The following is a 12,548-nucleotide window of genomic DNA, read 5'->3' as shown; positions in this document are numbered from 1 at the left end:
TCAAAAGAAGTGCACTACATTTGTGTGTGTGTGTGTTTGAGAGAGCGTGCTTGAGCATGTCCCTCAATTCCATCTTCACATTCATATGCACAAACGCATACTGACACAAACACACACACTTGTACACTAATCATATGATGATGCTACTCTGGTCTTTATTGTACCACTATTATTATATCCTGATGCCTAGTCACTTTACCCTGTCTTCATGGAAGACAGTACAGTGCCTTCAGTGAGTATTCACACCCCTTGACTTTTGCTACATTTTGTTGTGTTATAAAGTGGGATTAAAATGGATTTAAGTTTAAATTATCATCCATCTACACAAAATACTCTGTCAAAGAAAAATGTGAGCATTAAAAATGAATGAAAAATAAAAGACTAATGTCTTGATTAGCGAGTCGATACATGTTAGAAACACCATTGGCAGCGATTACAGCTTGGAGTCTTTTTGGGTAAGTCTCTAAGAGCTTTGCACACCTTGATCAAATCAAATTGTATTTGTCAGACCTTACCTTGAAATGCTTACTTACAAGCCCTTAACTTTATTTTTTGTAAACCTGCATTGTTGGTTAAGAAAATATTTACGAAATTAACTACAGTAAAAAAGAAAAGTAACACTAACGAGGCTATATATAGGGGTACTGCTACTGAGTCAGTGTGGGTACAGGTTAGTTGAGGTAATTTGTACATGTAGGTAGTGGTAAAGTGACTATGCTTTGATAATAAACAGCGCGTAGCAGCAGTGTAAAAACAAAGGAGGGGGGTCAATGCAAATAGTCCGGGTGGCCATTTGATTAATTGTTCAGCAGCCTTATGGCTTTGGTGAAGAAGCAGTTAAGGAACCTTTTGGACCTAGACTTGGCACTCCAGTACCGCTTGTCTTGCGGTAGCAAAGAGAATAGTCTATGACTTGGGTGACTGGACTCTTGGACAATTGTTTTGGGTCTTCCTCTGACTCTGCATAGTATATAGGTCCAGGATGGCAGGAAGCTTGGCCTCAGTGATGTACTGGGCGTCTTGTGGTATGATGCGATAAGTTGCCACACCAGGCGGTGATGCAACCGGTCAGGATACTCTTGATGGTGTAGCTGTAGAACCTATTGAGGATCTGGGGACTCATGCCAAATATTTTCAGTGTCCCGAGGGGGAAAAGGCGTTGTCATGCCCTCCTAATTACTTTCTTGGTGTGTTTGGACCATGATAGATTGTTGGTGAATGGGGGAGTGTTTGACCCTCCTTTTCCTGTAGTCCACAGGTTTCTTCTTTTGTTTTGCTCATGTTGAGGGAGAGGTTGTTGTCCTGGCACCACACTGCCAGGTTTCTGACCTCCCTCTCTCGTTAACACAGGTGTGAGTGTTGACAAGGACAAGGCTGGAGATCACTCTGTCATGCTGATTGAGTTCGTTTAACAGACTGGAAGCCTCAAAAGGAGGGTGGTGCTTGGAATCATTGTTCTTCCTCTGTCAACCATGGTTACCTGCAAGGAAACATGTGCTGTCATCATTGCTGTGCACAAAAAGGACTTCACAGGCAAGGATATTGCTGCCAGTAAGATTGCACCTAAATCAACCATTTATCGGATCATCAAGAACTTCAAGGAGAGCGGTTCAATTGTTGTGAAGAAGGCTTCAGGGCGCCCAAGAAAGTCCAGCAAGACCGTCTCCTAAAGTTGATTCAGCCTGAGGGATCGGGGCACCACCAGTACAGAGCTTGCTCAGGAATGGCAGCAGGCAGGTGTGAGTGCATCTGCACGCACAGTGAGGCGAAGACTTTTGGAGGATGGCCTGGTGTCAAGAAGGGCAGTATAAAGAAGCCACTTCTCTCCAGGAAAAACATCAGGGACGGACTGATATTCTGCAAAAGGTACAGGGATTGGACTGCTGAGGACTGAGGTAAAGTCATTTTCTCTGATGAATCCCCTTTCCGATTGTTTGGGGCATCCGGAAAAAAGCTTGTCCGGAGAAGACAAGGTGAGCGCTACCATCAGTCCTGTGTCATGCCAACAGTAAAGCAGCCTGAGACCATTCATGTGTGGGGTTGCTTCTCAGCCAAGGGAGTGGGCTCACTCACAATTCTGCCTAAGAACACATCCATGAATAAAGAATGGTACCAACACATCCTCCGAGAGCAACTTCTCCCAACCATCCAGGAATAGTTTGGTGACAAACAATGCCTTTTCCAGCATGATGGAGCACCTTGCCATAAGGCAAAAGTGATAACTAAGTGGCTCGGAGAACAAACCATCAATATTTTGGGTCCATGGCCAGGAAACTCCCCAGACCTTAATCCCATTGAGAACTCGTGGTCAATCCTAAAGAGGCGGGTGGACAAATAAAAACCCACAAATTCTGACTAACTCCAAGCATTGATTATGCAAGAATGGGCTGCCATCAGTTCGGATGTGGCCCAGAAGTTAATTGACAGCATGCCAGGGCGGATTGCAGAGGTCTTGAAAAAGAAGGGTCAACACTGCAAATATTGACTCTTTGCATCAACTTCATGTAATTGTCAATAAAAGCCTTTGACACTTATGAAATTCTTGTAATTATACTTCAGTATTTCATAGTAACATCTGACAAAAATATCTAAAGTCACCAAAGCAGCAAACTTTGAAAATTAATATTTGTGTCATTCTCAACTTTTGGCCACAACTGTAGGCTGTCTCATTGTTGCTGGTGATCAGGCCTACCACCGTTGTGTCATCAGCAAACTTAACGTTGGAGTTGATGGGTGAACGGGGTACAGGAGGGGACTAAGCCCGCACCCCTGAGGGGGCCTCCGCGTTGAGGATCAGTGAGGCCGATGTGTTGTTGCCTACCCTTACCACCTTGGGGCAGCCCATCAGGAAGTCCATGATCCAGTTGCAGAGGGAGGTGTTTAGTCCCAGGGCCCTTAGCTTAGTGATGAGCTTTGTGGGCACTATGGTGTTGAACGCTGAGCTGTAGTCAATGAACAGCATTCTCACATAGGAGTTCCTTTTGTCCAGACGGGGAAGGGCAGTGTGGCGTGCGATTGAGATTGCTTCTTCTGTGGATCTTTTGGGGGGGTATGTGAATTGGAGTGGGTCTAGGGTTTCCGGGATTATGTGAGCCGTAACCAGCCTTTCAAAGCACTTCATGGCTACCGACGTAAGTGCTACGGGGCAGTAATCATTTAGGCAGGTTACCTTCGCTTTCTCGGGCACAGGGACTATGGTGGTCTGCTTGAAACATGTAGGTATTACAGACTCTGTCAGGAAGAGGTTGAAAATGTCAGTGAAGACACTTGCAAGTTGGTCAGCGTATGCTCTGAGTCCACGTCCTGGTAATCCGTCTGGCACCACGGTCTTGTGAATGTTGACCTGTTTAAAGAACTTGCTCACATTGGCTATGGAGAGCGTGATCACACGGTCACCCGGAACAGCTGGTGCTCTCATGCATACTTCGGTGTTGCTTGCCTCGACACGAGCATAAAAGGCATTTAGCCTGTCTGGTAGGCTCGCGTCACTGGGCAGCTCGCGGCTGTGTTTCCCTTTGTAGTCCCCGATAGTTTGCAAGCCCTGCTACATCTAACGAGCGTCAGAACTGGTGTAGTAGGATTCAATCTTAGTCCTGTGTTGACGCTTTGCCTGTTTGATGGTTCGTCTAAGGGCATAGCGGGATTTCTTATAAGTGTCCGGATTAGTGTCCCGCTCCTTGAAAGCGGCAGCTCTAGCCTTTAGCTCAATGCGGATGTTGCCTGTAATCCATGGCTTCTGGTTGAGATATGTACGTACGGTCACTGTGGTGTCAACGTTGCCGATGTACTTATTGATGACGCCGGTGACTGAGGTTGTATATTCCTCAATGCCATTGGATGAGTCCCTCAACATATTCCAGTCTGTGCTAGCAAAACAGTCCTCTAGCGATTGTACAATATTTGCCCATTTATTATTTTCTAAATTCTTCAAACTCTGTCAAGATGGTTGTTGATCATTGCTAGACAGACATTTTCAAGTCTTGCCATATATTTTCTCATCGATTTTAAGTCAAAACTATAACTAGGGCACTTGGGAACATTCAATGTCGTCTTGGTTAGCAACTCAAGTGTAGATTTGGTCTTGTGATTTAGGTTTATTGTCCTGCTGAAAGGTGCATTTGTCTCCCAGTGTGTCAGAGTCGTGTGTATAGGTGGCAGGGAAGTCAGGCGCAGGAGAGTCAAACGGAGTGTAAAATGGAGTCTTTTAATGAAAGTCCAAATACATGCTCCATAACACTAATAAGAAACGAACAAACAAAATATGGGTACGAAGACCCGTCGCGCACCTATACACATAAAAAACAATACTAACAAGAAACAATCTCTGACAAAGACATGAGGGGAAACAGAGGGTTAAATACACGAGGTAATGGATGGGATTGAAAACAGGTGTGTGGGAAGACAAGACAAGACAAAACCAATGGAAAATAAAAAATGGATCGATGATGGCTAGAAGACCGGTGACGTCGACCGCCGAACACCGCCCGAACAAGGAGAGGCAACGACTTCGGCAGAAGTCGTGACACAGTGTCTGTTGGCAAGTAGAATGAACAAGGTTTTCCTATAGGATTTTAACTGTGCTTAGCTGTATTACATTTTATCTTAATCCTAAAAAACTCCATAGTCCTTGCCGATGACAAGCATACACATAAAATTATGCAGCTACCACCATGCTTGAAAATATGAAGAGCGGTACTCAGTGATGTGTCAAGGGCTATTTGACCACGAAGGAGAGTGATGGAGTGCTGCATCACATGACCTGGTCTCAACTCAATTGAGAGGGTTTGGAATGAGTTGGACCACAGAGGGAAGGAAAAGCAGCCAAGAAGTGCTCAGCATATGTGGGAACTCCTTCAAGACTGTTGAAAAAGCATTCCAGGTGAAGCTGGTTGAGAGAATGCCAAGAGTGTGCAAAGCTGTCAAGGCAAAGGGTGGCTACTTTGAAGAATCTCAAATATCAAATATATTTGTTAAACACTTTTTTGGTTACTACATGATTCCATATATGTTATTTCATATTTTTGATTAGCTAACGTTCTTGATTCTAGCTACTAAGATAAATAAAACATCTCAAATTAGCTACTTACTATAAACTTCCTTGAGGTATTTTATAACAGCTTCACACTTTGTTACTCCAGTAGTCAGTTTGATCACACACCATTTACACACTCATTGTGGCGCACAAATAAAAAAATGACAGTTGGAACTCAACAGCAGAAAATACTTGATTATTGTTGCTAGGCTACCATTTACAGTGATTTTAGTTTGTGTGCACCTTTATGCAGAGTGAATACAAAAATTATAACTAGTGTATGAAAGAATGACATGGATTTAATATTTGTCAAATTATTGAGCATGTCCTCAAATAAGCATCAGAAACTGTCCTTATTTAGCATATCAAAAAGCAAATCAAGATCCTGATATGGACCTCAGGCAAGAGCATATGCATTGTATGTGCTGAGAAAATACACTATATAGGCCTACTGTATTTGTCATAGGACTATGTGGACATCATTTTTTCTCTAATATCTAATGAGTCAATTTCCGGCCATATCATGTATGATATCCTGAGGGAAAGATTTTTGCACAAAATAAATATGTATTTCATATTTGTCAAATTATTGAGCATGTGCGGAAAACTCAAATGCATCTGATATCGTCCTTATTTTCACCATATCCAAAAGCATATCAAGATCCTGATATGGACCTCAGCCAAGACAAACATAGGCCTATCTGGAATTAATATAGCTTAACATATTGAATACTGAGAAAACACAGATATGCGATGTTGTAAACAGAGAGTATTTGTCAACACGAAGAGAAAAAATAGGATGTCTTAGGATATTGAATGAGTCCATATCCGGCCTTAGGAAATGTCCATGTGTGATATTCGGAGTAATCCCAATATCATATACACAGAGTATACCAAACATCTGAACAGCCTGAATTCGTTGGTGCATGGAGTGTGGATTTAATAAGGGATCATCGCTCTCACCTGGTCTGTCTTTGTCATGGAAAGAGCAGGTGTTCTTAATGTTTTGTTCACTCTGTGTATGTCTGAAAGACGTGCATATCCAGAAAACTAAAAAAATGCATTGGAAATGGTCTGCTTTCTGTGGAATATGAAAACATGTCATTGACTATGTTGTCCCTCAGCAATCTGGAAGTCAGGCAGACATACAGAGAGAGAGAGAGAGAGAGAGAGAGAGAGAGACTATGTTTTGCTGTCTATTTACATTTCTTAGTCAGCAGGTTGGATAACTTCTGTACTCCTTCCCTTTTGTTCCATCCTCCATCCTTCCATCCAAGTTAGAAGATTCCTGCAAAAGAAGAGAATCAAGAATTGAGTAAGGCAGTTGAGAGTTGTAACGTTAGAATGAGTGTTGAGGGGGAGCAGGGACAGGCAAAATGTATCGTCCTGTCAAATACAAAATACACAAAATACAACAATCCCTGATGAATCAAGAACAAATTCACACCCATGTTGGGGGGGTTACACGTTTCAAGAATTAGGCTAGCTCACAATGTCTCTCTTAAACACACACCCACAAACAATATTAATGTTTCCTATATGTGTATTTATCAACCATCTCTCTCTCTCTCTCTCTCACACACACACACACACACACACACACACATTGTGATCATCTCTCTCTCTCACTCACACATTTACTGTCATTAACTAAACAGATATCAAAATGTCAAAACCTTAGCTACCTAGCTACAACCAATGGCTACAACAGGTAAAAATGAAAATTTACAATGTCCTTGGAGGATTAGCCATAGAGCTTACATTAGCTAGCTAAAATTAGCTAACTAGCAAATATTTCCTTGACATTCTTCTACCGAACAAACTGCTGCCTTACTTACAAAAGTAAAACAGTGCAGGAGAACACTGACTACCACTTAACAGTCAAATCTTTTCAAATGTTTTGTGTACATTTTGAGAAACTGACATTTTCCAGCTGTATTGTTGGGTAGCATACCCAGTGCTCTGTCCCAACTGCAGTATGGAATGTTGACCGCTCTGTCCCAACTGCAGTATGGAGTGTTGACCGCTCAGTCCCAACTGCAGTATGGAGTGTTGACCGCTCAGTCCCAACTGCAGTATGGAGTGTTGACCGCTCAGTCCCAACTGCAGTACGGAGTGTTGACTGATGCTCTCGAGCAAGCAGACTGCCTGTGCACAGAGATCTATTGCTGAGTCTGAAGCACAGATTCAAATCCTAGTTTTAGCTGGAACTGATATGCCTACCTCCTTATTTAGATACTGAAATTAAAATAAGATTACCGCACATCTGCTAAAAACAAAGGTATTTTTGGAGTGGGCATCAATAACAGTTTTTGAAGTTACTTGAGTGAGTGTGAGGTTTGTGTTGAACTGGAAGAATGCTGTGTCTGACATTCACATACTGTTTTTGTATGTTGATTAAATCTTAAAGTATGTAAATATAGAAATTTAATGAAATGCGGTGTGTTTTGTGTTGAACTGGAATAAATGTTTCTTACCAATTGTCTCCCAAATTCTGAATGCAATATAAATTGTAATCTTTGGACAAAGAAAATGTATTGCTTAAAATCTTTAAGGGAAAATATAATAGTCATATTTTCAGGGTCAAATTCAGGTGCCATAATTTTGGACTAATTATTGATGGAAATAAATGTGATAAAAATAGGGTTTTGTAAATCCTGGTGGATTATAGTAGGATTTTGAAATAAAAGACAGGCCTACGTGTTATTTAGTTAGTCATAATTTAGTTGGTCATAATCGAACATCGAAACAACATTCAGTGGAACATACAAAATGTGCAGCCGACACACACAGCAAGATGTAGTAAAAGTGAAAGCATTTATAGCATCAGAGATTCTCTAAATTAGGGACCGTCTTTGATAGCTATAGGACCGCAGAGACTGTCACACATTTTTGCTTTTAATGATCTAGCAAATTCGATGACTTGGAAGTGAAATATATCAAATCTCTTTGGTATTACATCACCTGCCGAATAAAAACCTCAAATGACCCTACTCCTGAAAAAGTTAATCGGGACAGATAAGCTGAAGTTGACTCAGCACGAGTACCATTAGCCGAAGCCCATAGTAATATGATTCTGCCAGACTTGGGAAGAGCTCGGCCGGCATGAAGCCCCTCTGAGTCCGAGTCCATGCTGAGTCCCCCGAGTCTCAAACGGAATAGGCCCGAGCCCAGCGTGTTGACTGGGTACAGTATGTCACGAGACCCAAAGCCGCTTTGGTGCACTCTGCCAGCTGTTGTTTGCCAAGTGTGCTCAGCTGAACCATATAAAACCTGCTGAAAAAAGAACATTACTCCAATTTTAATAACTGCAATGATGTCTTATGTGCAATGGATGCATGGCCCACAAACACTATGCACATGTTTCTATAGATTGGTGTTTATTAATTGAGTAGCATTTCGATAACTGGTCAGTAGTTCAATCAGATTTAAACCAAAAACTAGATATCAACCCAAATAAGATGTATTTTTCCTGATGTCAAAAGACTTCATGAAAAATCCGTATTTTAATAAGATAAAATAAAATTGTACTTGTCACATGCGCCTAATACAGGTGTAGACAGGTGTAGACCTTACAGTGAAATTCTTACTAACAAGCCCTTAACCAACAATGCAGTTTATATAAAAAGCAGGGGGGCACCGGTGTCGAGGTAATTGAGGTACATGTAGGTAGAGTTATTAAAGTGACTATTTTTATTTGCTTCACCTTTATTTAACCAGGTAGGCCAGCTGAGAACAAGTTCTCATTTACAACTGCGACCTGGCCAAGATAAAGCAAAGCAGTGCGACAAAAACAACAACACAGAGTTACGCATAAACAAACGAACAGTCAATAACACAATATAAAAAATCAATGTACAGTGTGTGCAAATGTAGAAGAGTAGGTCGGTAAGACCATAGAGGTGAAATAATTACAATTTAGCATTAACACTCTAGTGATAGATGTGCAGATGATGATGTGCAAGTAGAGATACTGGGGTGCAAAAGAGCAACAAAATAAATAACAATATGGGGATGAGGTAGTTGGGTGTGCTATTTACAGATTGGCTGTGTACAGGTACAGTAAGCTGCTCTGACAGCTGATGCTTAAAGTTAGAGAAGGAGATATAAGTCTCCAGCTTCAGTGATTTTTGCAATTCGTTCCAGTCAGTGGCAGCAGAGAACTGGAAGGAAAGGCGGCCAAAGGAAGTGTTGGCTTTGGGGATGACCAGTGAAATATACCTGCTGGAGCGTGTGCTACGGGTGGGTGTTGCTAAGGTGACCAGTGAGCTGAGATAAGAAGGGGCTTTACCTAGCAAAGACTTGTAGATGACCAGGAGCCAGTGGGTTTGGCGACGAATGTGTAGCAAGGGCCAGCAAATGAGAGCATACAGGTCGCAGTGGTGGGTAGTATATGGGGCTTTGGTGACAAAAAGGATGGCACATCCAATTAGACTACATCCAATTTGCTGAGTAGAGTGTTGGAGGCTATTTTGTAAATGGCATCTCCGAAGTCAAGGATCAGTAGGATAGTCAGTTTTACGAGGGTATGTTTGGCAGCATGAGTGAAGAGGCTTTGTTGCGAAATAGGAAGCCAATTCTAGATTTAATTTGGGATTGGAGATGCTTAATGTGAGTCTGGAAGGAGAGTTTACAGTCTAACCAGACACCTAGGTATTTGTAGTTGTCTACATATTCTAAGTCAGAACTGTCCAGTGTAGTAATGCTAGTCGGGCGGGTGCGGGCAGCAATCGGTTGAAGAGCATGCATTTAGTTTTACTAGCATTTAAAAGCAGTTGGAGGCCACGGAAGGAGTGTTGTATGGCATTGAAGCTCATTTGGAGGTTTGTTAACACAGTGTCCAAAGAAGGGCCAGATGTATACAGAATGATGTCGTCTGCGTAGAGGTGGATCAGAGAATCACCAGCAGCAAGAGCAACAACATTGATATATACAGAGAAAAGTGTCGGCCAGAGAATTGAACCCTGTGGCACCCCCATAGAGACTGCCAGAGGTCCAGACAACAGGCCCTCCGATTTGACACACTGAACTCTATCTGAGAAGTAGTTGATGAATCAGGCGAGGCAGTCATTTGAGAAACCAAGGCTATTGAGTCTGCCGATAAGAATGCGCTGATTGACAGAGTCGAAAGCCTTGGCCAGGTTGATAAATACGGCTGCACAGTATTGTATTTTATCGATGGCAGTTATGATATCATTTAGGACCTTGAGCGTGGCTGAGGTGCACCCATGACCAGCTCGGAAACCAGATTGCATTGTGGAGAAGGTACGGTGTGATTCGAAATGGTCGGTGATCTGTTAACTTGGCTTTCAAAGATTTTAGAAATGGATAGATGGATAGAGGTCTATAACAGTTTGAGTCTAGAGTGTCTCCCCCTTTGAAGAGGGGGATGACTGCAGCAGCTTTACAATCTTTGGGGGTCTCACACGATAGGTGGATTATTAAAAGTAGAAGCTCGAATTGTTTGGGCACAGACCTGGATAGTATGACAGAACTCTGCAAGCTATCTCTGCAGTAGATTGCAACTCCGCCCCCTTTGGCAGTTCTATCTTGTCGGAAAATGTTGCAGTTGGGGATGGAAATGAATCCTGGCCTTCCTAAGCCAGGATTCAGACACGGCTAAGACATCCGGGTTGGCGGAGTGTGCTAAAGCAGTGAATAAAACACACTTAGGGAGGAGGCTTCTAATGTTAACATGCATGAAACCAAGGCTTTTACGGTGACAGAAGTCAACAAATGAGAGCGGCTGGGGAATGGGAGTGGTGCTGGGGCTGCAGGGCCTGGGTTAACCTATACATCACCAGAGAAACAGAGGATGAGTAGGATAAGGGTACGGCTAAAGGCTATAAGAACTGGTTGTCTAGTGCATTCAGGAACAGAGAGTAAAGGGAGCAGATTTCTGGGCGTGGAAAAATAGATTCCAGGCATAATGTACAGACAAATGTATGGATTCCGTCTCTCACGGTTGAAGTGTACCTATGATAAAAATTACAGACCTCTACATGCTTTGTAAGTAGGAAAACCTGCAATATCGGCAGTGTTTCAAATACTTGTTCTCCCCACTGTATGTAAAGTCGCTGTGGGGACGACGCCCTCAATGCACTTATTGATAAAGCCCGTGACTGATGTGGTGTTCTCCTCAATGCCATCGGAAGAATCCCGGAACATATTCCAGTCTGTACTAGCAAAACAGTCCTGTAGTTTTGCATTATTGTCACGTTCCTGACCTGTTTTCTTTTGTCTTGTATTTATTTAGTTGGTCAGGGCGTGAGTTGGGTGGGTTTGTCTATGTGTGATTTTCTATGTTGGGATGTTTGTGTTCGGCCGGGTATGATTCTCAATCAGAGGCAGCTGTCAATCGTTGTCCCTGATTGAGAATCATACTTAGGCAGCCTGGGTTTCACGTGTGTTTGGTGGGTGTTTGTTTCCGTGTTTGTATTCGTGCCACACGGGTCTGTTGTCGCTTGTTTCATTTTGTTATTTTGTTTCATGTTAGTGTTCAGTTTCGATTTAATAAATTATCATGAGCACTACCCACTCTGCGTGTTGGTCCGATCCATGCTCCTCCTCGTCTGAGGAGGAGAACGACTATGACGACCGTTACAGAAACACCCACCAAGAAAGGATCAAGCAGAGTGGGGACAGACAGCAACAGCAGCAGAGACCGAAGACACAGGACTCATGGAGTTGGGAGGAGATCCTGGACGGCAAGGGACCCTGGGCTCAGCCAGGGGAATATCGCCGTCCCAAGGCGGAGTTGGAGGCAGCGAAGGCAGAAAGGTGCTGGTATGAGGAGGCAGCGCGGCGACGCGGTTGGGAGCCCGAGAGTCAGACCCAAAAATTTCTTGGGGGGTGGCACACGCGGAGTGTGGCAAAGCCGGGTAGGATACCTGAGCCAACTCCCCGTGCTTACCGTGGACTGAGAGGGCGTCGTACTGGTCAGACACCGTGTTATGCGGTAAAGCGCACGATGTCCCCAATACACGTGCTTAGTCCAGTGCGGGCTTTTACACCTTGCCACACTGTTCGCGCTAGGTTGGGCATCGAGCCGGGTGTCATGAAGCCGGCCCAACGCATCTGGCCTCCAGTGCGTCTCCTCGGGCCGGCGTACATGGCACCAGCCTGACAAATGGTGTCCCCGGTTTTCCAGCATAGCCCAGTGCGGGTTTTTCCACCTCGCCGTACTGGCAGGGCTACGGGGACCATTCAACCTGGTAAGGTTGGGCAGGCTCGGTGCTCAAGAGCGCGTGCCCTCCTTCACGGTCCGTTTTTTCCGGTGCCACCTCCTTGTAACAGTCCTCCGGTGGCAGCCCCCCGCACCAGGCTGTCTCTCCGTCTTCTCTCTCCAGTTGCTCCCACCTGTCCAGCACTGTCAGAGCCTTCCTCCTCTCCAGCGCAGCCAGTGTCTGAGCTGCCTGCCTGCCCAGCGCTGTCTGAACTGTCTGCCTGCCCAGCGCTGTCTGAACTGTCTGCCTGCCCAGCGCTGTCTGAACTGTCTGCCTGCCCAGCGCTGTCT

This window comes from Salvelinus fontinalis, chromosome 21 (assembly GCF_029448725.1).
Source record: "Salvelinus fontinalis isolate EN_2023a chromosome 21, ASM2944872v1, whole genome shotgun sequence".
Lineage (NCBI taxonomy): Eukaryota > Metazoa > Chordata > Actinopteri > Salmoniformes > Salmonidae > Salvelinus > Salvelinus fontinalis.
The sequence above is the reverse complement of the archived record's forward strand: the minus strand, read 5'-3'. Positions refer to the sequence as shown.